Consider the following 27186-nt stretch of genomic DNA (forward strand, 5'->3'; position numbering starts at 1 on the left):
CCCTTTTGATCCGTGACTACTTTGTCACGAATTTCTGCATCCTTCACCATTTTTTTCCCACTTCTTCCCATCCATGCTGGTACCACAGTCGCACAAGGAATTCTACCCTTAAGAAGACAAAATGGGGTTTCACCAGTAACAGCATTTGGAGTAGTTCTATAATTCCATAACATTTTTTTTATTTGAGTGTGTATGTTCTACCAACACCCGGTTGAAGCGCTCAACTAAACCATTTCCCCTTGGGTGATATACAGGAGTCCTCAGATGTTTGATCCCCATTTTTAAAAAAAAGCTCACCGAACTCATTTGAAATAAATTGAGGGCCATTGTCTGATAATATCTCAGCCGGACATCCTTCTCTACCAAAAATTTCCTCACAAAAAGCTATGACACTACTAGTTTTAATGTCTGTCACAAACGCCACCTCGGGCCACTTTGAATAATAATCCATCATTACAATAGCATATTTCTCAACTGAACCTAACCCTTAAAATGGACCACAAATATCTATCGCTAACCTTTCCCACGCTCTTCCAGGCAAGATCATAGGAAAAATAGGAGAATTTCTTAACACAGGAGATTTGTCGCTGCACGTGCAAGAAATGCATTCTCTCACAAACCTCTCAATATCCCTGTCCATATTTGGCCACCAAAAGTCCACCCTAGCTTTTCTCTTTACTGCGGACATTCCTCCATGTCCCTCATGCAATAAGTTCATCAACTTTGTTCTCAATGATAACGGAACTACCAATTTCTCACTACGCCTCACGATCCCATCTACAACTGATAACTCATCCCACACGTCCTTGTCCTTGTACATGACAACATCTTCATCCAATTTACCACCAGTCAATATTGGCAACCCACTTATAACCTTAACTAACGATGTGTCTGCTTTAATGGCATTCCTCCATTCTTGTTCACCGATAGCTTGGAGACACTCTTCAACATTTGCAATTAGCAATTCCTCCTCGCCCTCACTATCATTGCATTTGTTATCTACAGGCAAACATGATAAACAATCAGCGTTTATGTTCCTTACACCAGGAACATACTTTAAATCGAAAGAATACTCCTGCAATCTGTATAGCCATTTTGCAATACGTGGAGTGGCTCTTCCTGCTCCAGATGTAGTAAAAAGATCTAACAAAGGTCTATGATCAGTGCGAAGTTCAAATTTTGTGCCCCAAATATAAACTCTAAAATGTTGTACTCCCCACCAGCAAGCCAATGCTACCTTTTCAATAGTAGAGTATGACGGTTCAGCGCCCTTTAATGTGCGTGAGGCAAACGCTATCACATTCTCTATAACATCTTTTTCCTGCATGAGTACAGCCCCTAATCCATATCCACTGGCATCAGTCACTATAATGGATTTTAATTGGGGATTGAACGACTTCAAAGTGGTAGAATTAGCTACTTCTTTTTTCACTGCCTCGAATGCCTCTTGGCACTCATCTGACCAACTAAAACAAACCCCCTTCTTCATTATACTACGTAATGGTTGCACTATATCTGAAAAATGATGGACAAATTTGGAATAGTAATTGGCTAAACCAAGAAATGATCTCAACAGATCCTTATCAATAGGAGACAGAGCTTTCTCCAAATCTTCCACCAAATTCATTTTAGGTTTTATACCATGTGTTGATAAAGTGTGACCAAGATATTCAACTTCTTGTTGACCAAACTTACATTTACTCAAACTTCTAGTGAGACCAGCCTTTTCAAGTTTCATCATCACATTCTCCAATGCCTCATCATGGTGAAACTCATCCTTTCCCCAAACTAGCACATCATCCTGGAACACCAAGGCATTTTTTACATCTTTCAATATTTTCTGCATTATCCTTTGGAAAACGGCCGAAGCCGATGCCAAACCAAATGGCATCCTTATAAATTGAAATGCACCTTCAGGGGTAATGAAGGATGACAGATGTTTCGAGTCAGCATGTAAGCGTACCTGGTGGTATGCGCTCGATAAGTCTAAAGTGGTAAAACACCTACCCCCTTCAACACATGACAACATTTCATTTATTCGGGGTAAGGGATACCTGTCCACCCAGATGCAATCGTTTAAATCCCTCAAATCCACACACATGCAGATTTTGCCATTGGGTTTGTGTGCAATCACAATCGGACGTAACCAATCCGAAGCTTCGATTGGTTCGATTATGTTCTCTTTAAATAACCTTTCTAGTTCTTCCTTTAACTTTGCTCTCAAAGCCATGGGGACATTCCTTACTTTGTGTCCTTTCGGTGTAGCATTTTCCTTTACAATGATTCGGTGTTCAAAACCCTTTAAGCACCCTAAATCCCTCTTGAATAAATCTGGATATTTTTTTTACCCATTTGTTATCATCTTCATCCTTCGTCAATAACACTTGTTGGGGATGATTAGGATTTAATATGATTCTTAAACCCTTTTGTTCCCTCCACCCTAGCAAATTCCTACCAGACTCTACTACGTAGATCTTTTTACTATGGTTGTGCGATCTTCAAATTGAATTTTAGCATTGAAATATCCCACACTATTGGTAACTTAACACCACAATATCCTAGTGGTTCAACATCTGTAGGAATCAACACCGTTGATCCTATATTTTTGCAACTTTTTTTATCTATAAGAGTGAAAGGGGTACACGAATCCGCCCACATATGTACCTCACAATTATTAATATTCACTAAACATTTTGGAGGCTGATAAACATCTTCAGAATAACTTTGTAAAGAATTTACATTTTCAATCACCATAACTTCAATATCAGATTCTTCTCCTCCATCTGTTTCATCACTGTGACGTGGGTGAAGTAAGGGACTGGAAACTTTTTTGAGTTAGATAGGGTTTTATTTTTGGCAAAGTTTTTCTGGTGCGGGAGGTCAGTCTCTCCCGAGCAAACTCTGCCGGGTCTGTTGTAGCGCTAGTCTTTTCAGTGGCTCGGCTGGAATGTCCTTCCGTGAGTCTGCTTGCTTGTGCTTTCACAGCCGCTTCCCTACAGTGGTTCGTAAAGAAAATCAAGGAGAACAAAAAGAGACCGTCAAGACTCAAGGTCTTCAATATGCCCCCGGGGAACCGGTAGGTGAAAGGACACCGCTGAAACACTCGTGCTATACACTCAAGGTTGTGTCAAGGGTTGCATGGTGAGGAAAGGGTGCGAGGTAACGGGGGGGTAAGGATAAGGTACGAGGGGTAATCGGAGTTATTACAGGTATTTACAAATGAGGCCGGAGCTGCCTGCCGCGCTACGGAGGAGGGTCTCCCCGCCTCCCAACCCAGCCTGCAAGCCGCTGCCGTACCTGTCTCAGCCACACTTCTCCCTTGGGAGTGTGGCACGGCGCTCCGCAGGAAAGTTGGCCTCCTGGCTCGCCTTCTTTTTCGCTTCCTGGACTCCGCACTCCGCTCTCGACTCCGCTAGCTCTCCTTCACGCTCCTTCTTCTCCCTCCTCGGTGTCGTCACACACTGCTTCAGTCACTTCCTGTGTTTTCTCCACTGTGGCGATTCCGACGTCATGTAGGGGCGTGTCCTCGTCCTCTGTGTACACCCAGTTAAAGGCACCGTCTTCTTTCTCCTCCGTTTCGGTTAGTAGCGTCCATGAGGAATAGTCGCCCCGCAGGCATGGAGGGGAGGGATCAGTGACCCACCAATTTTCATATGGGGTATGTTCTTCCACCCTCCGGCCCTCTTCGTTACAAGCACTCACATGAGATGTTTTAATATGCCCTATATTGTTCACAGTCTTTCTCCCCTCAGATTTTTCAGATCTTTCAGACTTACACATGCGAGAAAAATGGCCAATCCTCTTGCACTTATAACAACGGCTCTTTGTAGCTGGGCAATGTGCAGCATCCGCATTGTCTATAATTACCACACCTGTAACAACCTTTCTTATGATTTACTTCTACCATTCTGTCTTTAGACTTATTCTCATCTCTAAATGGTTTGACCATTTTCTTTGAATCGGAATTCAACGCACACACTTTTCCCGGATTAACCTCAGAATTAGGACTGTTTTCTGACAATTCCTTTACATATCTAGAAGTGTTCTCTATACGCCTAGCAATTTCAATAGATTTGTCCAATGATGGGTCCTTTAAATTTTATAACTTTTCCTGAATTTTCTTATTATTGGTCCTATTAATTAATCTCTAATAATATCATCGCTTAAATCTTTAAACTTGCATGTTATAGACAATTTCCTCAGTGCAGCTACGTACTGTTCAATTTTTTCGCCTTGGTTTTGCTAACGGGAGACAAATGTATGTCTTTCTACAACTATGCTTATTTTTTTTCCACAATTCTCAGCTAAAGCATTCAATGCCATCTCATATACATCTATTTAGTCATCTGAGGAATTCTCATCGTTAACATTTCCAGGTAGGAAACTAGGTAAAGTTTTCAATACATTTCTTCCTTCAACACCTAAACAAACTTTTTAAATAGCCAGTTTTCTTTTAGAAATGAAAACATCACCACCAATAGCTTCCAAATAAGTAGTAAAGGCTTCCTTCCAATCTTCCCACTCCATACATGGAGTGCCGGGTTCGGAAAGAAATGTAGGTGGAGTTGGAATAGAAGATTGTATGGCCATATTTACCCAACAGTAATTATTAAGCCAAATTTCCGACTATGTGTTTGTGGATCTTTGCAATAAACGTTTTTTTTTTTAACAATAAAAGATGTTATTATATTGTTTACACATTGAAAATAGCAAATATAATATCAGAAATGCTCAAATGACAACAAGTATTAAAGTCACACAATATCGAATTGTTCGTTTTCATAAACTTCCTGCTGGCACTTAAAAAAGACGATTAAACTGCTGACACATGGCTTACTTCCCAAAGAGTATGCTCATTAATTCTAATTCAGCCACAAAATTCATCAATCAGGCAATTTGTTTGCCCTCTGTAAATATTTCCGCCCTCAGAAATTCATTCATCCACGCAGATTCCTTCTCCTCCGCACCGGTAGTGTATCTCCAGGCAACAGGAAATGTCACACGTACATTTGCGAGTAAACTCAAGTCGGAGTATCCTAGCAACCAACACCGCTCCTGTTGCTAGCAACACTGTCTTCAAGCATGCGCATAAACAACGCCGGACGGCGCGTACGTGATAATGCCGCCGCGTCTCCTCATACACATGCACAGATGATGTAGATGACGCGCACCTGGATCATTATCCTCCTGAAGATCGAGTTCTTTCCACCGGAACATCAACTTCAATAGATGCACAAATGGCACGCTCAAGGCACGTCACACTTCGGGTGCTCGAGCTTTCTCCACCGGCTCACTAACTTCAATAGATGCACTCGGAACCAGCATCTAACACCGCAACAAAAATCAGGTAAAAATAAGAACCTTGGCTCACCATAGACCACAGTGAAGAGATTAACTTATGTACCGCACGTACGATGTTCCTTTTCCCTTCGTTCACTGCCAGGCAAGTTCACAGGTTGAAACAATAACAACTTCTTATGACTGTCGTTATGCCACGAAATTCACACGTTTTTGTTGCCGAATTCATTCACCAACCTTGCGGTTATCGTTGAACATCGTGGGGGTCCTTTTTCGTTAGTTTCAAGAATTGGTCAAGCACATCCAAAAAATATATAATTTCTCAGGATAAATACATCTTCTCCTTCTTCAATAAAGGCATCCCATCCTCGTCGCCAATTTTAAGATCACAGGAAGCAATTGAAACTAGATAAGAGGGTTTATTGAAGATATAATTACGGCGACCACCAGGTCCAACCTCTCAGCTACACTGCCAAGCTTCTTCTGCAAGACTCCACACTCAAGATTCCAGCAGACAAACCCTGTTGCTAGGAGCTGGTAAACATACATAAATGTAAAACATCACACAACCAACCCTTAGGATCCAAACTGGATATGTTAAAGGAAGAATTCAGTAATATAGTCTGTAATTCTCTGATGGACAACTTGGTATTATTATCCCAACCAAAATATTATTCTAATTTAGGAAATGAAGGTGCATTTAATTTTTTAGTAGTAGCCAATCCAAAGCAAGTTGTTTGTGAAATTGTAAAATTCAAAAACAACATATGGTTTGGGATGAGGCATGCACGATGCAAAGCCTCAGTGCCTTGCACTTGCCAACTTTTAGAACCCCAAACAGATTTAAGATCAACAGTATTTTTCCACAGCTCGTAGCCTCCAACAGCCAATTAGTCTAAAAAGGACTTCGAATACAATAATTTTGTTTGGGTAAGTCTAACCTTGGAAGTGGATTTTTCAGTCATTTTAAAATAAAACTCATTTGGATTTGACTGATTAAAATCAGTAAAATAAGTGAACCTCTTTAAAAAAAGAAGTTGAACTGCCTTGTACAGGAGCGGGACAATGCTCCCACTGTGCATAATTAAAAGTATTCCTCCTGGTATTCGCTTTAAGCAGGTAGTGATTGTCAAAATGTTGATAACAAAACAAATCACCATAATTTATGGAATCTAGATACAAATCTTCAGCAACAAAGGCAGCATAATAATTCAAATCAGAAAACAAAGCTTCTACGGCCTGAACATCCCAATCATCAGAACGTATATTTTGTTTAATTACATCCCCCATAGAAACGCTTAGGACATTTGGGACAGTTATTACTTCAGTGGGCCGATGGATTTGAAATCTAATAGCATCCCACACAATCACAAATAAGACGGGCCAAGCAGTGATATTAACTAATGCCAGGTCCCTCTTCAATCTGTGTGATGAGGAATGGGGAGCCAATGTTCCATTAATATGTTGAATGCATGTTCTTTCTTCAACATAGTGTCCGTTGACAAGGCGCAAAAAATACACCACAAATCCAATAGACATGAACAAGTAAATCGAAAAAAGCACCAACCAAATGTAGGTCCAAGGAGGAATCAAAAAATGTTTTTTAAACAACGTTGGAAGAACAGAAATCTTGGAAGGGGTCTTCGATGTATGAGAGTCAGTGTCAAATGAAAATCTGGATTCTGTAGCCAAACAAGTTTGCATATCAGGCATCGATAAGTCAGTGGTGTAAGTATATTCAGTCTCATCAAGGTGAGCACCAGGTAGTGAACTCAATAAAGGACTTGAAACTGCAGGCATCTCAAGGGCAACATCAGGCCTGTGGTTAGAAGCCGGGGCCAAAACAGAATTTCTCAAAATCGATGGACATGAGACTGCCGGAGTCATACTAAGAAGAATTGGCCACTCTGTGTAGATTTACATTTTTCAATGGAGATATACTTTTTATCTTTATGACCTGGAAGTGGTGGTAAAATGACTGTTCTTGTGCCCTTCACGCCAAGCACTGGAATCGGAGCTCGATATGAGGGGCCAAATTCCTTCTTGTTTTCGATCTTCTCTCGAACCAGTTCTCCAACTTGGGGTAGCCAGCCAACTACCGGAATCTGCAACGCAGCCTCAGATGTGGAGGGCAAGTGTTCCTTTGCAAGACTGTCTCTCGTCTTTTGTAGATCCTGTAAAACATTGCATAGTTCATCTACGCCAAAGGAGGCAGCAACTGCCGCCTAGTCTAGACCGTCAAGGTCCGGGACAAACATCTTGATACCAAAGAGCATTTCGTATGGGGTCCGCCCACCCAGAGACCTTCTAGGGAGATTATTAAGGGCACGCTATTGAGGTGGGCCAGCCAGTTCCTGCCAGTGCCTATAACCCTAGCTGTCAGTGACTGCTTTAAATCTCGGTTCATTCGTCCCACAACACTATTACCCTCAGGTCTGTATGGAGACGAAAACTTGATTTGGACCCCCAACGAATTCATGGCATCACTATATGCCTTAGAGGCGAAAGCAGGACCCTTATCTGAATGGAAGGTGCCACAGGCAAAAATCCATACAAAGACACGCAATTCTCTTATGACAGTTCGTGAATCAGCGCTGCGGTGTGGCCACACCCACACAAAGCGTGTGCATGAATCAACTGCTACTAAGATGTACTTATACGCAGTATCAGAAGAAAAAGGACCGCAGTGATCTAAGTAAACACAACCAAGTGGTTTATTAGAAATGTACAACTGTGTCTGGGGCAGACGCGCAGCAGTTGAAGGTTTAATCCGCTGGCAAATGTCACATTGAAGGACATATCACGCGTCTGTCTGTACAGTCCCCACTACCAGAAACGTTGTTGTAACTGAGATACAGTAGCCAAAACGCCTGCATGCACAGACGCAACACCTTCATGGGCAGCTGTAATCAGTGTCGATCTGCGGGAATTAACCTTTCACCAACGTTCGGTATTTTCACATAAGGAACTTTATCAGGACTTAAGTGGTATGAATACTTTGAAGTGAACCCCTTAAGATATTTACTTCCCTTCTCAATTGCGGCTACAGCCGCCAAGATGTCATCATCAATCTTACTCATGGAACGTGAAACTGCTGCAACCAAATATGTCGATACTGCTGATTTTGCGGCCTCATCGGCCAAAGAATTGCCAACAGTGTGAACTCCCATGCGCTGATGACCGAGAGTGTGAATTACATACATGAGTGGCCACTGCTCTTTAAGCTCAGCCACTCGGACCCAGATCATTTTATGTTTTATTGTGCTACCTTTGGAGTCACGAAAATCATCCTGAATCCAAAAGAACAGGTTTTCATTGTAAGACTGGACACAGTAGTAATCACTCACAATAAGAGTCGTCACACTAGGATCAGCGTACTCCAATGCAAGCATCAGAGCACGGAGCTCTGCCAATTGTGCGGTACAGTCCCCTAAAGTCTGCGTGTGCACGACTTTGGACTTGAATTCATCATTCACCCTGGTACCTACCACAATGGCGCAAGCGGAAACGTATGCGTGCTTAGACCCATGCGCAACTTGCGCTGAACCATCAGTGTAAATGATACAATGGAAATCCTCCAAAGGTCGCATAGTCAGTGGCGCAGGATGAACAAATTCATACTGCAAAAACTCTTGTGACTGTAAGGAGGCATAACAAATAATTGTGACATCCGGAGACGTCAAAGATGCTGTCCATTGTATCCACCGTGGGTGCAAAGCTTTAGAATTTGGTACACTGGCTTTTCTCACTGCCTCTAGTGCAGGATACGGGGTAACAACCAAGATGCGTTTTCCCTGTGACAGTGCACGTTCCTTGAGAATTGACATTTGCACTGCTGTCAAAAAATGTTCCACCGGGGAAAACCGCATTTCTGCCGAAGTGTTCAAGTGTGACTTGTAAGCAATAGGTACTGTGTCTCCTTCATTAAAAGTAAGGTAAGTGAAACCCACCGCCCCAGGGATGATTCTTATCACCAGGTTGGTGTGGTTATCACGAGTCAGTAAGAATTTAGATTCTCGAAGATCAGCCTGCAAAGATTGCAAAATGGCTGAATGTTCAGGCAGCCAACACGATTTGGTGAAAGTAGGTTTTATCAAAGCATACAAAGGCTTGATACGCTGGGCATATTCGGGAATGTAAGTACACCCAAAATTCAAATATCCCAGCAAGGACTGTAATTTTTTCAGAGTTATAGGAGCGCGCAGCTGTGCGCATTTCTCCAAGAAGTGAGGAGCCACGACTACGACCTTCATTGTTGAGCTCGTAGCCCAGGAACAACACTGTATACTCTGCAATGTGAGACTTTGCAAAGTTGAATTTGTAACCGAAGTCCGCAAAGTTACAAATTATGCGGCCAACGCGACACAGATGCACCCAAATTTCATCGTCTGTGAGATAAATGTCATCCACATACGAACACGCATCTGGGTCAACTCTCTCTAAGAGAGAGACAATACGGGCAGCAAACACACCTGGACTATTCTTATAGCCCATAGCCAGGCGTTTAAATTGGCGTTGTTTGCCGCCACAGGTAAAACTGGTCCATTGGGAACTTAGACCATCCAAATTGTGGGCAAAAAAAACTTTGGATATGTCAAGTGTGGTTTAAACCGTTTTCGCACAAGACCATCCACTAGAGAAGAGCCGTGGGTATTCTGTACTGCACAGGTACGGCAATGCGAGTTCAAATGCCGGTAATCCAATACCAAACGGTACGAACAGTCTGGCTTGGTCACAGTAAAAAGTGGGTTATTCATCGGTAATACACAAGTTTCAATTACTCCTTGATATTCTAATTGTTCAAGGATTTCCGCGACAGAAGCCTTAGCTTCACGCCGGATGGGATATTGAGGTTGAGGCTGTGGCATAGACCGTCAGGGAATCTCGTGGTGTGGGGAAAATGTATCCCAACCACAGTGCGTATGGTACAGAGCCGGCGCAAGAGCCTTAGCCCACTCTTCTGCAAAATTCAGCGCATGCTCCTTCGAGACCGTGTGCGCGAAACTAGGGAGGATCACCTCCTCCCCTCTCGGAGCTGCGAGAACAAAAGGTGGGGGCCAGTCAGCCTCCGCTAACAAAATGTCATAGGTAGTTGTAAGATTTTCCCAAAATACCCCTTTTATAGTACGTTGTATGTCACCTTCAATTAAAAAGGACTATTTCATTAAGTCTATCAGGGGGAGCTACTCTGGTATCAGCGGTCTCTACAACAACATATCGGTCAGTCGCTGTCACCTTCAGTAGTGGACACAGGGCCTCTCGCACTATGGTAACCTCCGCCGCGCTGTCCAGCAACGTCAGTGCCCATGTCTGATTCCGAAGCTGCGTTCTCGCTATCTGTGACATATCTCGCTGTTAAAGCGGCAACATTCTTTTTCTGAAACTGGGGTCTTTTCTGTGAAGAATCGTCCTGCTTGCCTTTTCCGTCTTTCTGGTGGGGCTGGTCGCGACTCTGCTGGCCACCCCGACCTCTGCCACCGCCTCCACCACCGAACGATGAGGCCGATGTGTCCTGTAAAGAACGAGGAGTGCGTTGATCAGGAACCTGAAATCTATCAGGCGACTTAATCGTAGTGCGGTCGCGCAAATCATAAACGCACTCAGTAGATGCAGGCACTGGTGATGGGGGACGGGACTCCTGTTTCTGTTGCTGTTTCCCCTTTTTTTTATTTCTGTTCCAATTTTTCTTTGGAGCTGTGGGTTGAACGTCTGTTTCAGACTTCGCACCCTGGGTTTGCTTCTTATCTGTAGCAGTAAAGGGCTTGACACCTAAGCTATTGCAGCCAATGGTTTTATACGCAGCCGTAATATTTCTCGGTAACTGTCGGGGTTTTTCGGCATCGGGGACATGACGTAAGGCATTAGCCACTTGAAAGTTCACCGCATCTCCATTTATATTAGAAAGGACCAGAACGGAAACTGAGCCCACGAGTCTCATTCCCAATTCAACCGCAGCCTCAGGTCCGTGTTCGTCCTGAACACGTTTAATGACCGTTGGAAGGACAGCCATTGACGGATTCCCGAAGCATCTCGTGTACACTGCCGCAACAATCTTACCCCATGACTCACAGTCACCGGCCTCGGGCACCAAGTCCTTGGTTAAACTAATCGTAAGAATCCTGTGTTTTTCTACGGGACTCGAATTAGGAAAAACTGCCTCCAGCTGGTCAAATTTCTCGGCAAGCCAAAAAGGCATATCATCCTTATCTTGGGGACGCTTGCCCATTACTGCATTGACCATCACAGGACTACGCTTCATTCTGCTCGGTCCTGCTGGAAGGGCTGCAACACCAGGGGCCCCGCCCTGGAAATTGCGGGTAATATATTGAACTAGGGCCCGAATAACACTAATAGAAGAGTTATACAGGATCCGTAATTCAGCAACGGCAACTTGCCCCGAACGAGGATGCAGGGTGAATCCAGCCAAAACCGGCTAAGAAGCGCCTGGAATGAACAAAGGACCCAATCGAGCCGCCGTTACAGTGTGGGGAAGGGCGCCATCAAACCAAACACGGTGCTGCCATGCAGAAATCGGAATCTCCTGTGTCCTATAAGGAACATTCTGCGGGCACGGCTGAGTGAGTGTAAGTGTGAAAAACCTGCGTAGCCGCTTACACTGCAGGAAACGTCACCCAAGAGTAGAAAATCTTAAACGGGTAGCAACCTCAGCACTTATGACTAAAATCACTGCCATGCCCTCCAAACCAACATTATATGCTTGCAAATGATTGCGAACCGCAATGCGACTATGTTGCGGTATAACAATGTCAGCCATAGCGACACAGAGAAGAAAAAGCTACAACGTAAAACTTAGTAGCAGAACTGGGTAGTAATTCAAAAGGATACCTATTGGAATGATTCAAGCTTGAAAAGACCTATGTAACAATAGGTAGGTTTGTCCAACGCTACTATTACCTGAAAACAATAGCGAAGGGGTTAAGGACTGAATGAAGTACTACTCAAGTGTCATGTAATAAGACCACCAACGTAAGGGCGCCATGTAGCAGGGATTCTGCTCATACACAGAACTGTGCATAGAGACTTGGAACCTCAGTGAATTAGGGTGTACCAAAACTCACCTTAGTAGCCAAAATCCCCTACCAGACTAGCAATCAGTGTCTCATTGGTTCTTCCATACCCCCAATGATTAGACAACCCAGAACATGGAACTTAGAATACCTTAGGCAATGTGGAACACATGAACACTCTTTCGTTATACTCTCATGCCAGTCCAAAACGGGGAGTAAATAAAGACACGTGCAATTTTGAAATATTAATTTCATAATGCCGTGTTCTCAGGCGCAGTATCTTAGCTAATACAAGCAGACATATTATAAGCAACAAGATTATCAGCATAGTTATTATTCCATAAAATACAAAGGGAGAAAGCATGTTAAAGTGCTAAATGGAAATAGGCTAGATTACACCTAGATATCACCCTCCCTTGCTAGTAGGTTATTTTATATCTACAGAAGGTCTCTTGGGTTTACAAGGGCGGCCCCATACCTCTGGTCCTAGTAGAAATGGATCACATCATTTTCTACACCGGCTCTCTGCATGCAAATGTTCTCCAAGTGTGTGTTTGCATGCCTGCGCAGTGCATTATTAAACGCGCCTAAATCAGACGTGGCCACAGCTGCATATATGTTATGTCTAGAACGTGCGCTGATCAGACCGAACAACAACCACTGTGTTGAAAGAACCTTGAATGACTTGGCACTCACTGTTCAGACAAAGCTTACCAAGCAAAGCTGTTACTATAGGAAAACATATTATTCTCGTGTGAAGCAAAACAGTCTGCTAGACTCTAAACATTTATAATAATGTGTGCCGTGTGCAAAGGCAGCAGAAAGGAAAAATGGCATTTGAACTTCTAATAAGCTCATGCTAACTTAACACAGTGTAAATGCAAGGCTCATCCCCATGACAATGCAATGACTTGTTCCTCAATGAGGACCAGTGCTCAACAGAGCCGGGCGACAGTGGAGGAACATTAGTTAATATGATAGTGTAGGGAGTAGCTTCAGGAGGTAAATGGAGGTTTGTGTAAGCACCCTCAATGGTTTTTAATTTGCCTCAGATTAAACTTGGGATGTGATGTCTTTCATCCCCTGGATAATTACCACTTAAGACATTTGCTACCCGGGCGTGGGGGAGGGCCAGGTCATTTACTTGTGAAGAGTCTTGAACTCTATGCTGTGACAGCCCCTCCCCCCTAGTGCGTGACAGACTATTCTGGGTATACATAGCAATAATAGGTATGATTTTATCCATATCCCTATTGATAACATCACTCTCCCCCCGAGTACATTCAGCCATATTTTGGTTGTTATTTGTCATAGGTCTTTCAATGACCAGCAATCTAGTTTCAATAGCTGAGAGCCTTTGAATCAAAGGATCTAGGAGGACTACTACCATAGTTTCGAGCTTTTTCCAAAAGTCAGCCTCTATGGAAATCGACCCCCCCCCAGCCCCCCCACCCCGAGACAGTTTCAGTATTTTCAAAATTTGGCTAGTGAATGAGCTCTATGTCAATAGATTTGTTCCTGCGAAGCTTGGGTGGTGGAAGATGTTGTTTACCCACGGCTTGGCCTTTTCTTTTTTTGGGGGGTGGCGCAGAAATGTTCACATGATTGGTTTTGTATTTAGCTTTTTGGCCCCGGGTAACCACATTTCGCTTACTCAATGACCCTGAAGTGGCAGCACTATTCCGTATTGGGTGAGTTTCCAGAATTTCAGGGCCTTGAATTGTTGTGTGGAAACTGTTATTTTGGGGTGCAGGGTCTTCCAAGGTTGAACAAGAAGGCGGGACAAAAGGAGCTAGGGCCATAGGCTCAGATCTTTTATCAATATTTATTACAGGTTCAAGGGAAAGTCTCCGCTCCGTTAATTCAATTTGGTGCATAAGTACCGACTCAGCCCTTAGTAAAAATGTGTCCAATGTCCCCACGACCCCCTGCCCATTTCCGGGCCTTAACCTACTCGTACTGGACAGACCCTACAAACTAGGATTTTATTTGTTATGATACAGTACCTTTAAGATGCGTGTAAGAGAGGGTTCCATGCCAGAATGAGATGTTGGTGATATGGCCCAGCCCAGCCTCGGTCAATCTCGGGCGGGCTCAGGAGGAAGCAAGAACAAGGAGAGAAACACCCCCTTGAGTCCCCTTCTGCAGCAGCAGTAATGAGTTTGCAGCATCCCGCACCGCGGGATAACATTGGCGCTAATAAGCGCTGCAACAGCGCCTCCCTCCACGGAGACAGGTGCTCGGTGGAGTAGGTGACTTGGAGTCCCCTTTAGCAGCAGTGAAGGGTTTGCAGCATCAACCCGGCTCCACTCGAAACCTGCAGCAGTCTCCTCCTCGCACTGCTCGCAGGTGTGCTCGCCGGTAACAATCTCTTGCTCACGCCGGTGACTGATAACGCCGGTAGCGCCAGTAACGCCAATAACACCAGTAACTATCTCCTGCCTCTTCCCTGCTGCTAGGGAGCCGGCAGCACTGACTTGGTCTGCTGAAAACTGGTCCGCTCAAAACTCGGCTCCAGTTCAGTCCGTCCACGCGTGAGCCGCACTGCAGTAATCTCCTCTTCCTCTCTCACAGGTGTGCAGCTTGACTCCGCTCACCTGACAAAACTCTGCACCTCTGCCTGCTTTCGTTTCAGTGCCTTTGTGCCTTCAGTGCCTCGAAGCCTGCAAGCTCCTCACTCCCCGCTGGTGAGCCGGTGAATTGATGGTCTATCATCCAATCATTAAGCCCCCAAAGTGCTGGAATCAACTGGGGATCAGGCCGGGGCCTGGGCAGGGACCGTGAGCAGTTTGGCAGCAGTTTCGGCATCCTCCATATCCCTGCTTCTGCTCCCGCGCTGCTACTGCGACAGGAGCAGCAGGAAAATGAGAGGAAAGCTCGTATGGTTCTTCAGGAAGCCAGCGACCATGTTCCAGAGACAAGAGTACTTTATACAGTGGTGGCGGCGGGTAGCCTTTGCACTCAGCACTGTCTCTACTCTGTGTGCTAAACTTCTAATTTATTGCAGTACCCTGATGAAGAACTAATGAAGAGTTCGAAATGCATTGGGTTTGATGCTGGCTTGTTTGAAGGAATGTTGAAAGCACGTGTCTATGTTTAAGCTTGAGCAACATATGACATTTGAAAATACGAATTAAAACATTCTTGTTTCATCTGGCTGTCTCTGGAGTGACTAAATAATTTTTTAAGCATAGGAATTACGAAGATGGGACACATCTATTGGATTACTATGGAACACTTGGGTTAAAATGTGAAAGTATGGTTTAATTAAGAGGAGTGTTTCCTCATTTCAGCAGTGCAGCAGCTGGGGAAGCAAATTGCGCCCGCTTCTTATATCTTCTACTCTGTGTGCAGCAGGTCTGTGATGCCTGCGACATGTGAGTCCGTGTATCAGGAATAGTCATATAGTATAAAAGGCATGAGCACCAAACAGACTGCCTATTTTAAATGCAGCTCACAAGCAGATAAGTTCCTTTATCTTACTTCTTTTGTGTTGCTTCTATTAATTATTACCTTACAGCTATGGTTTTACTAGCAACCTGAAGGGATTTTACTCCTCCCTCCCACCCCTCTTTCCTTCCTTGCACTTTCAAAAGCCCTGATTCCAATTTATGGTCTCTTCGGCATCCCCATTTCCCCCCTGCCCCCTCCTCCCTTCTCACCGGACTACCCGGGCAGGCGTACGCGCTTTATGCGCTTTGATGTCTCCTTTTCGCTGCCTTTCCGCTGTTGCGCGTTTTCGTTCCCACACTCTCCTGTAGGCCGATCTCGGTTTGCGCACTACGCGCTCCCACGTTCTTCACCAACAGCTTCCCTCCCCTTTCGGCACTGTTTCTTAGACTTTTCAAAGTTTTTTGGCTCTCCTTGTGTTTTTTCCTTCTGCCAATTCATCCCGCTCGAGCTTTCCCCTCGACGAGTGGACCTTGGCAACGCAGCGCTGCGCGCTCCTGTAACCAAGGTCCTTTCCTTTTCACCCTCCGGCAGCGGCTGAGCTAGTGCAGCTTGTTACAGTTGCTCTGCTGCCATCAGCTGCTGCCGGTCACTCGTCCTTCGTTTCCTTACGGTCCTTTGGCCTTTAACCCAGCACACTCCTTTTCTCAAGCCCCTACATAAAAATATAAAAAAGAGAGAGATTTATAGCTTTTTAGGTTAACGTCGTTTTAGATAAAAATTACAAAAACATAAAGGGGGCACTTACCTTATTTACTTTGATAAATTACACAAAAAAGAGATTAAAGGGGGGCACTTACATTTCCTGTATTATTACTTAAAAAAAGGAGGCATTTACCTTTCCTTCCAATTTACTTTCTCTCTGACCCTAAAATGTCAGACATAGACTCTGACGATGCTCTTGCAAGCTCCCCGAATTTTAATGATGATTATTTTAAAAGTTTCATCCATAGAGAGATGAGGTCCTGTATGCTGGACACCCTTAAGGAAGTTATGGCCACTAAAAGACCCCTTCCTTCTGGTCAGGACGACTCTATTGACGGCTCAAATACCATTCATGTTGGCATGCCCACTATTGAGGGCAAAAGAGTCAAAAAAACTATTGAGCCTAACCAGAGCACTGTGGGAGGTCCTAGCACCTCTACTAATTTGGGAGTTCCTCGCACCTCAAATGGTATGGGAGTTCCTCTCACCTCAATTACTTCGGGTGTCCCTAGCGGCACAAACTTCTCAGGTGTCCCTGGCGGCACGACCAATATGGGTATCCTTAGCAGCACAAACTATTGTGGTGCTCATAATAATGCCAACATTGACTCTGAGGATGAAGAGAGATCCCCTAATTTTTGTGACTAATTTGTCCTTGATCTAGACGACAAGGACTTTGATTTCAACAGCCAACCCTTTGAGGAGGAAATCCCCTCCTCGTCTAAAAATGTCATCCTCAACCCCTTAGACGAAGAAATGTTCTCCCCCCTTAACATCTCTCACCCCAGAAGTTCAAACTGGTTTCCCCAAGACCACATTGCCAAATTCATTAAGAGATGGCCCTGGAGAGAGATACTCGTGGTATCCTCAGAGTCGAGTGCCCTAGACCAGCTATATAGGATAAGGTCTGTCAGACCCCAACCTTGATCCTGACTTGATCAAATTCCTGTTCAGGCTTGGAAGAGACCCCAGGCAGGGTGTGGAAAGGTCCTCAAGGGTTGCCAAGATCGCCTTCTTCACGTCCTTGGACCTTTATCCAGAATTCTAGACCTGGCTGAAGAATGCCACATTGACGGAACTCCTCTTGACACCGATCTTGTCAGAGGCTGGGGCCAAAGAGCCATAGTTCTCCTTGGCACTGCAAATGCAGCCCTTAATAGTGAAAGAAGGAGAGTCATCCTCACTAAGATCAACCCCAAACTGGGTGACCTGGCCGAAAAGGAACCGTCCCAAAACCCGAAGGGTCTCTTCTGCGGAGAAGATATGATTAAGTCCATTGGCAAGTACGTGTCTACCTTTACCGCCCTCGACAACGCTCAATCCAATATGAGGCGCGTTTACAATCCTAACCTTTTTGGACGGGCTGGAAGAAGGGGCCTTTTTTTCGGCCGTGGCAACCAGAGGCCCTTCTCAAGCTTCAGACGTTCTGGAAGAAGCTTCTTCCCATCCAACCATCAATTCTACCCACAGAGAGGGAGAGGCTCTCAGAACAGAGGATTCAGGTCACGTTGTCCTGCCAGCAACTCCAATCTTCCAAGTAAGTACTCTTCATTCTCCTTCTTCTTCCCCTACAAAGGTAGGTTGCAGGCTACAGCTTTTCTCTCTCATTTGGGAGACCTTAACTCAAGATCCCTGGGTTTTGGAAACCGTCCGAGGTTTCAGAATAGATTTTGTCAATAGCCCCACACAAATGTCTCTTCTGAAAGTGCCAATCCTTTCAGTGGATCAACAAAACATTGTAGAAGAGGAGATTCTCTCCATGCTTCAAAAAGGCGCAATCATAGAAGTTCCTTGGAGTTTAAAGAGGTTTGTAAGCACACCTTTTCTTGTGTAAAAAAAAAAGAGAAAGGTTGGAGACCGGTCATAAACCTCTGGGAATTGAACCAGTATCTGGTCTACAGGCATTTCAAAATGGAAGGTATCCACCTCCTGAGAGACCTTCTTCTAGAAGCAGACTGGTTGGTCAAATTGGACTTAAAAGATGTTTACGTTACCATTCCAATGGCCAAAGATCACCAGCCCTTCCTTCAGTTTGTTAGGAACAACCGTCTTTTTCAATTTCAGGCCCTGCCTTTCGGGTTTTCTTCTGCCCCTTGGTGTTTCACCAAAATTATGAGGAATATCGCCTCCACTCTGAGAAAAAGAGGTATTCGCTTAAATATTTATTTGGACGACATCCTGATCATCCCAACACCATTCTCAGATTTTGAAAGACCTGAAGAGTGCAATGGATCTCATAGAGAGTCTAGGCTTTATTATAAACCAGGAAAAATCAATCCTTACCCCCTCCAGATCCCTGGAGTTCCTAGGTTTTACTGTAGATACCTCAAAATGCCTCCTCTTACTTCCCCCAAAGAAATTTTGCAAGATTCACAAAGAGATCAGGTTTGTTCTAAAACAGGAAAGCTTATCTCTAAGGGAGTTAACCACACTTTTGGGTCTCCTTTCCTCCTCCATTAAAGCCATCTTTTACAGTCCCCTGAATTATCAAGTTCTTCCAAGGCTAAAAGCAAAAGCTCTGAGTTCTGGCCTTTGGTACAGAGATTTTGTATCCCTAGATCAGGAAGCCAGATCGGAACTCTCCTGGTGGCTGGAGAATTTGGATGCCGGGAATGGCAAAGCGATCTTAGGCTCAACTCCAGAGTTCATTTTGGAATCCGACGCGAGCCTTCATGGTTGGTTATCAATCAGAACACTGGTGGTGTACGGTCTTTGGTAAAATCCTCTCACCACATAAACTACCTGGAGCTTACGGCAGGTCTTTACGCTCTGATGGACATTCTCTTCAAGGGAGATCAGTTATCCTGAAGATGGACAACATCTCCGCTGTTTCCTATATCAACCGTCTAGGAGGAACCAGATCTGCAGACCTCTCCAATTTAGCCAATACACTCTGGATGTTTTGCCTAGAGCACAAGATTGCTCTAAGGGCGAAATATCTCCCCCGGAAATCAAAAATTTCTGCGGACTGGAACTCGAGATTCCTCATAGACTTCAGCGATTGAAAACTCAAAGTGAATGTCTTCAATCAAACAATCATATAATTTGTAAAGCACACTGCTCACCCGTGAGGGTCTCAAGGCGCTGGGGTGGGGAATGCTGCTCAACAAGCCAGGTCTTGAGGAGTTTTCTGAAGGTGAGCAGGTCTTGGGTTTGCCATAGGTGTATGGGGAGGGTGTTCCAGGTCTTGGCGGCGATGTGGGAGAACGATCTGCCGCCGGAGGTCGCTCTTTGGAAGGGGGGACTGTGGAGAGGGCGAGGTCGGCGGAGCAGAGCTGGCGGGTGGGGGTGTAGAAGCTGAGTCGTCTGTTGAGGTACGTTGGTCCGGTGTTGTGGAGTGCCTTGTATGTGTGTGTGAGGAGCCTGAAGGTTATCCTCTTGTTGACCGGGAGCCAGTGCAGGTCTCTCAGGTGGGGTGTGATGTGGCTGCGGCGAGGGATGTCGAGAATCAGGCGTGCAGAGGCGTTCTGGATGCGTTGGAGCCGTCTCAGGAGTATGGCCGAGGCGCCTGCGTAGAGGGCGTTTCCGTTGTCCAAGTTGCTGCTGACAAGGGCCTGGGTGACCGTTTTTCTCGTTTCAGTGAGGATCCACTTGTAGATCCTGCGGAGGGTGTTGAAGCAGGATGAGGAGATGGTGTTGACCTGTTTAGTCATGGAGAGGGTGGAGTCGAGGATGACCCCTAGGTTGCGTGCATGGTCGGTGGGTGTTGGAGCGGTTCCCAGTGCGGTCGGCCACCAGGAGTCGTCCCAGGCCGAAAGGGTGGATCCGAGGATGAAGACCTCCGTCTTGTCCGAGTGCAACTTCAGTCCGCTGTTCCTCTTCCATTCAGCGACGGCCTTCATTCCTTTATGTTATGTTATGTTATGTTATGTTATTCTCTCTTTTATAGCGCATGAATCACCGGGGGGCATCTCGGCGCTTTACTCTAGGTCACCTCATTGGCGGAGTTATCGGAGAGCAGGAGCTTTTTTAGATTTAAAGCATTTTATTGAGACAATACAAAAACATAAAACACTTGCTGCAAACAACAGGTGCCACGGCACAGCGATTGAAAGCGCGCCCGAGGCGCCGAGTCTCTCCCAATGAAAGGCCCATAAAGGCTAGTCCGTCTTGATGCTTAAAAAGAGACAGCAGTGCAGAAAAAGAACAAACCCCCCCCAAACTCCCCCACACCCCCCTCAACTCCCCCAGAGCCCCCTTCCCCTCCCCCCGTCCAGTGCTCCAATCCATCCCACCCTTCCCCCTCACTGCCCCCTCCCCGCAGGCAAATCTCGTCTATGGACCCTTCAAGAGGCCGATTCAGCAGGTGACGTCAATCTCAAGAGGCGAAGATACCTCGGGCAGGTGAGTTCCCTAAATTCAGTGACCAACAGGGAATGAAACGGTTGCCAGAGGTCATTAAACTGCTCCACATCCCCAGCCACTGTGAGCGACAACTTCTCCATTCCCAATACATGCCACAATCTATGCAACCAGCCGGTGATGGATGGGGGCGTGGTGGTGCGCCAATGTATAAGGATGTTCTGGACTGCTGAGCCCAGTGCAATAGCGATCTGTCTGCCTCTACGGGATCTCAGTGGATACATCAGCCGATTAGGTAGACCCAGCAATATGTACGCGGGGAGGCGTGGCAGCTCAATGTCAAAGTGTGAATCAATCTCATCTATCACCTCCTTCCAATAAGAATGCAACAGCGGACAATCCCACAGAACGTGTGTAAGTGTGCCTACCTGCCCACATGCCCTCCAACAAGCACCATCAATATTACGGTCCATTTCGTGTAGCCTTTCCGGGGTGTAATACCAGTAGGTGGCCACTTTAGTAAACGTTTCCGCGAGTCCCGTGTGGTATGCCGAGTGTCGCGCCCGATATGAAATCTGGTCCCACTCTTTGTGGCTCAGCGTCCTCCCCAGCTCCCGTCCCCACCGTTCCCTACCCGGATTGTAAAAGTGAGAGGATGGGGGTTGCAAAAACTTATAGAGGTCAGAGATCAGTCTCGCATCAGAGGTACGGGACAAGAGCCACCTCTCATATGGAAGAAGTTTCCTGTCTGCCGTCTCCCGCACTCGTGGATGCAACGCCCAGTGGCGGACCTGCAGGTATCGCAGTCTCTCCATCTCCGGCAACGAGTATTCTTGTCTGAAACTCGGAAAGGGTATGACTCCCTCCGTGTCGTACACATGAAAGAGTGTCCTGCCCCCTGCGGCCCGCCAGTGCGTGAAGGCCCCTGGCTCCATCCCCGGGGCAAAGTCTGGGTTTTCTACCAAAGGTGTAAGCGGCGAGGGAAACATAGAAAGATCGTGGGTGACATTAGTGGCGTCCCACACCTTCAGGGGGACTCGCGTAACAAAGGACGCGTACAAGTTCGCGGGACGGTGTGCCCTGCGCAAGAAGGGCACCTCCTGCAGAGGCCGGCCAGCAACCGCCTGGTCTTGAAAAAGCCAGTGCTTATCAGATTCCCATCTGCTCCATTCCACAAGGTACCACAGCTGTGCCACCTGGAAATACTTGCGCAAGTCCGGTATCCCCAGTCCCCTTGCTTCTGGGGCCAACGTGGAAAGTGCCCTGTTCAGTCTAGGTTTGCGGCCCTGCCAGATGAAACGCGCAAGGTCTGCCTGCGTTTGCTGAATCCACCCCGGTGGGGGCTTGAGCGGCAGGGCCCGAAACAAATAAAGAATTTGCGGCAGCACCGTCATCTTCACCGCGGCTATCCTGCCCAGCCAGGAAAGCGTGCCTCGACTCCAACATCCCAATTCCTCCCTGATCTTTGTGCCCAAGGCAGTGTAGTTGGCTGTCACCATAGCGGGCAGAGTGGGTGCCAGCAAAATGCCCAGATAAGGCATGAGATCCAATGACCAATGCATGGGGAAAAGCCCCTGTAGTTCGGCTCTTGTAGCAGCAGTCAGCGACACATCCAGGGCCACCGACTTCCCCAGATTCATTTTGAATCCCGCGACCTCCGCAAAGGCGTCCAACTCCGAAATGCACGCCGGGAGCGCCCTCCTTGGGTCGTCCAGGGTCAATATAACATCGTCTGCGTACAGGCTAACAGTGTGGGTATACCCCCCCATCTGCACTCCCGCCGCACTCGGATTCTGGCATATCCTCTGAGCAAATGGCTCCATATACAGAGTGAAGAGCAGCGGTGACAGCGGACACCCCTGCCTGGTGCCCCGCTATATAGCAAAACTCCGCCAGCTGCAGCCGTTTACCCGCACCACTGCCGAAGGAAACTTATAGCAATTAAACACCAAGGAGCGGAATTTCTCCCCAATTCCCACCTTCGTCAGGACCCGTTCCAAGTAAGGCCAGTGCACCCGGTCGAATGCCTTCTCCGCATCTACCGCCAGCATCATTCTTTCTCCGGGGATTCGGGAGGCCTTCTCCAGGAGGTGGACAACCCTTTTAGTATTGTCCACCGTCTGCCGCCCCGGGATGAAGCCAGCCTGGTCCGAGTCCACCAAACCCGGCAGATGAAGAGCCAACCCGGCCGCAAGGATCCCAGTGTACAGCTTGAGATCCACGTTTAGGAGGGAGATCGGCCTGTATGAGCCGCATTGGGTCCGATCCTTTCCCGGTTTGGGGATGACCGTCAGGGTAGCTTGCAGGAGGTCGGGCGGGATGGCGCCCGGTGCGGAGAACGAGTTGAAAAGACGAGTGAGGATAGGTGCCAGCGTCGTACAGAACGTCTTATAGAAAAGCGACGTATAGCCATCCGGCCTCGGAGCTTTGCCATGCTTGAGTTTGGAGATAGTGGTGATCACCTCCTCAATACGGATGTCCCTTTCCAGGTACTCCGTCTGTGAGGGGGCAAGGGAAGGGAGGGTGACCGAATCCAGGTACTCTTCCGTTGCCTGATCAGACGGTGGGTCGCCCGCGTAAAGATCCGCATAAAACCGACGGAAGGCCTCCGCAATTGAGGCGTCCTCCGTGACCGCCGCCCCGTTGGCATCCGAGATCTCTTTCACCAAGTGTTGCTGGTGCGCCACTCTGAGCTTGTTTGCCAGAAGCCGGCCACATCTGTCCCCCCCGTATAGTACGCATGTCGCAGACGTAGTGCCGCGTACTCCGCCCGGTTCATATCCAGGGCCGACAGGAGTTTCCTCGCTGCCTTGAGTTGCCTCCAGATTCTGGGAGCCTCGGTACGGTGATGCATATGCTCGAGTTCGAGGACCCGTTGCGTAAGTTTGTCCCGTTTGTGCTGCCGTTCCCTGTTCTCCGCCGATGAAATGGCTATAAATTCCCCCCTGAGGACTGCCTTCAGGGCCGCCCATTGAGTCGCTAAAGAGGTGTCGGCGTTATCGTTGTGAACCAAATAGTCACGGACGGTGTCCGTGATGTGCTTGACCACCGTTTTTTTGTGTAGCAAGGTGTTCCTGAGGCGCCAGACCCCGCGCGCGGATGACGTCGGTGGTAAGCTAAAAGTGGCTGTGACAGGAGCATGATCCGACAGAGAGATGACCCCCATCTCAGAGGTCGTAGCCAGGGCACAGACCGGTCCCGCAACCAGGAGATGGTCCAATCTCGCATACGTTTTATGTGCGTGAGAGTGGCTGTAATGTCCATTAAGGCTGAGTTCAAGAACCATTCCTGGTGCTCGTTGGGACTGTACACAGACCCAATGGTAAACACAAGACCCCCAAGCTTAAACCGATACGCTAGCAGCCTCCCCTTCTGCTCTGCAAATTTGTGTAGGACCTCCTCTTTGAAGCGCCTCGCCACCTGTATTGCCACCCCTGCTGTCTTAGTAGTGTTAGAAGAGAAGAATTGTGTCGGGAATTTATGGGAGCGTAGCCTGTGACAGTCGCGGGACATCAAGTGGGTCTCCTGCAGGAGACAGATATCTGCCTGAGTACTTTCTAGTTGGGACAGGACTGCTCTTCTCTTAACCGGATTGTTCAACCCCTTAACATTAAGGGTCACCACCTTAAGGGTCGTCAAAGGCATAGGAACAAGTGGGGGCACAGGCAATAGATGTCCGCCCAGACGGGGCGGTGCAGAAGTGTGTAGTACGTGTGAGCCCAGCTAGGGCAGTGTAGACTCGCAAAGAGCACTGGACGACCCCCCCCACTCCCTCCCCACCCAACCCCTCCCTTCCACCCCCACGCCCCCTTCGCCCCCCCGGCCCCCTCCCTTCCCTGACTCCCTCCCACAACCAGAGCAACGAACAAACCCACAGTTGACCCCCTCCCAACTCCTACACCCCAACCCCCAACAAGCAAAACGAAAAAAAACATCCAACTCAATGCTGCATCAGTTCCCCTGACAACCCCCACCCCCTGCAACAACCCCTCAAACCTCATAGTCCCAATCCGGTTCCAAGTGGAACAAGGCTGCGGTAAGTTACTGAAGTGGACGTCCAGCCACTACGCCCTCCCCGCCGCCCCCCCAGCCCCCGGTGCAGCCATAGAAACAATGCAAGAATGGTGATCTCCCTCCGGAGTCAACTTAGGCCGTGAGTGCTACCTCCCGCACTGCTTCCTCCCTTCCTGCTCTCGCTGCGGGTGAGTCGGCCTGGAGCCCCCCCTTGAGCCCCGCCGTCTCGGAGCCGGTTGCCAGCCATCCCTCGTCATCCTTCTCCTGCGGGGCGATTGCGTTCTCTCTTCTGTCGCCTCAATGCCCAACACGGCACATGTGTCTCGGAGAGAGCGGAGCTGATGCAGGGTCCCATTCCAGCGAAAAATGAGGCGGAAGGGATGCCCCCACGAGTACGGAGTCTCCTTTTCCCTCAAAAAGTCCGTAGCCACCTTGAACGACCTTCGTTTGGCAAGCGTTATGGCCGACAGGTCCTGAAACAGGGCCACAGGGTACTCCCGAAGTCGTAGCGGCTAAAGTTTCCGCGCCTCTCTAAGTATGCGCTCCTTGAGAGCATAGTCGGGCAAGAAGGCCAGAATGTCCGGGGGAGGGGCAGAGGGCCCCCTAGCCGTGCCCACCCTGTGGGCCCTGTCAATCCGAATGGGGAAGTCCACCTGTTCTCCCAGGACTTCCCGGAACAGCACCTGCAGGAATCCGGTAACATCCGTGCCCTCTTCTTTTGATGGAACACCCCGGATCCTAATGTTATTCCGCCGGGACCTGTTCTCCAGATCCTCGTTGTGTGCCTGGAGATCTAGCTGTTGATCCTGCAGCCGCAGGACCTCATGTTGCAGCTGGGCAATTTCCTCATCTCTAGAATGTCCAGCGGTCTCCATAGTGGCTACCCGTTCGCCAAGACTGTCCACCTCCCGTCGCACTTCCCTGACCTCTTCAGCCACTTCCTGTTTTAAAGTTTGAAAATCCTCACGCAGCGAATTAAAGAGGGTCTCTAGGAAGGATCTGGTGATGGGAATCTCACTCTCCCCGGTACCCTGCAAGACTCTGGACGTTCCTGGGGACGCACCTCCTCTCTCCCCCTTCTGTTGCCCCCAGCCCAACATCTCTCGGAGGGTCCGCTCGCCCTTCCTCCCCCGCTGCCCTGTCATACTGGTAGTCCGCTGTGCCGCAGCCGCCTCCCTCTGTAGCACCGTGGCGGTCTCTCTCCTGTTCGTCTACACACCCCCGGGTGTAAACCGCCCAGATCGTTCTTCACGAGGTATGCCGCTCTAAGTTCCTCCTGGCCCTGGGAAGACATTTTTAATCATCACTATCACCTTTATCACCTATCACGAACCAATTCACAAAAACCTGCTCTGCAGTAAATCTGGCGTTGAAGCACACTGGGGAGGCATTCGGCGTCTCCCAGTGGGGCCCGATGATGAAGCATGTCACCAACCAGGTTGGTGAGTGAGGGCCTTCCATACAAACCTGAATTGGTTTCTGTTTTTTCATTTTTTTCTTGCTCTTGTTGTTACAAAGTAATTAATTTGTACACTCTTATTTTGTTTGAATTCATAAAACTAAAGTGTAAAGCAGTAAGTGTATCTAAGCAGCCATGCATACATAAGTGTTGAAGCAACAAAGCATTGAATTTGTCCCACTCTCAACCTCACATCCCTTTTTAGGTCTCACTGTCAAGTTCTTCAGAAGCAGCCAGTCTTGGGGCAACACCACCTAGAATGGTGGATGCATTCCATTTTCCCCAGATCTGCTCCCATTTCTAAGGGTATCCCCTGCCTTTATAGAAGACTTTCTAAGCCACCATGCACCAGTCCATGTCTTTATTCCATTCCACTACAGTTGGTGCTGCGGATGCCCCCCATCTCTGTGCTGCGTTACGTTTAGCAACCGTCATCCCCATAGTTGCCCAGATTTGTTCTTTGAGTCTGAGATCTTTAGCATCCTATATATTGAGGAGTGCCTCCTCAATATATGTTATGCTACAGATGTTAGTGGTGCCCACTTAGGTGAGGGCTGAAAGTCCATCCCGCACACCTCTCGTAAGCACTGTACTATGGCCTCCCAGTAATTTTTGATCTCCGGGCGTTCCCAGAAGATAAGGTAAAAAGTTTACTCTGGGCCACACCCTCTGAAACACTTGGAGTCCAATTCTCTTCCCATCTTTACTAAAATGTTACAGGAAAGGTAGGATCTATGGAATAATCTAAATTGAATTAATCTGAGTTTTGACAACATAGCTGATTCTTTCGGAGAAGCTAAGGCCGCCAACCACTCTTCGTCCTCCAGTTCTCCATAGTCAGTGTGTCAGTATTCTCAAAGTCATTGGAGGGGGTCAGAGGAGTTATCTATCAGTTATTGGCAAGTCAGTGAGATTGCTCTACGTTCCATG

Source organism: Lissotriton helveticus, chromosome 8, assembly GCF_964261635.1.
Source record: "Lissotriton helveticus chromosome 8, aLisHel1.1, whole genome shotgun sequence".
NCBI classification, from domain to species: domain Eukaryota; kingdom Metazoa; phylum Chordata; class Amphibia; order Caudata; family Salamandridae; genus Lissotriton; species Lissotriton helveticus.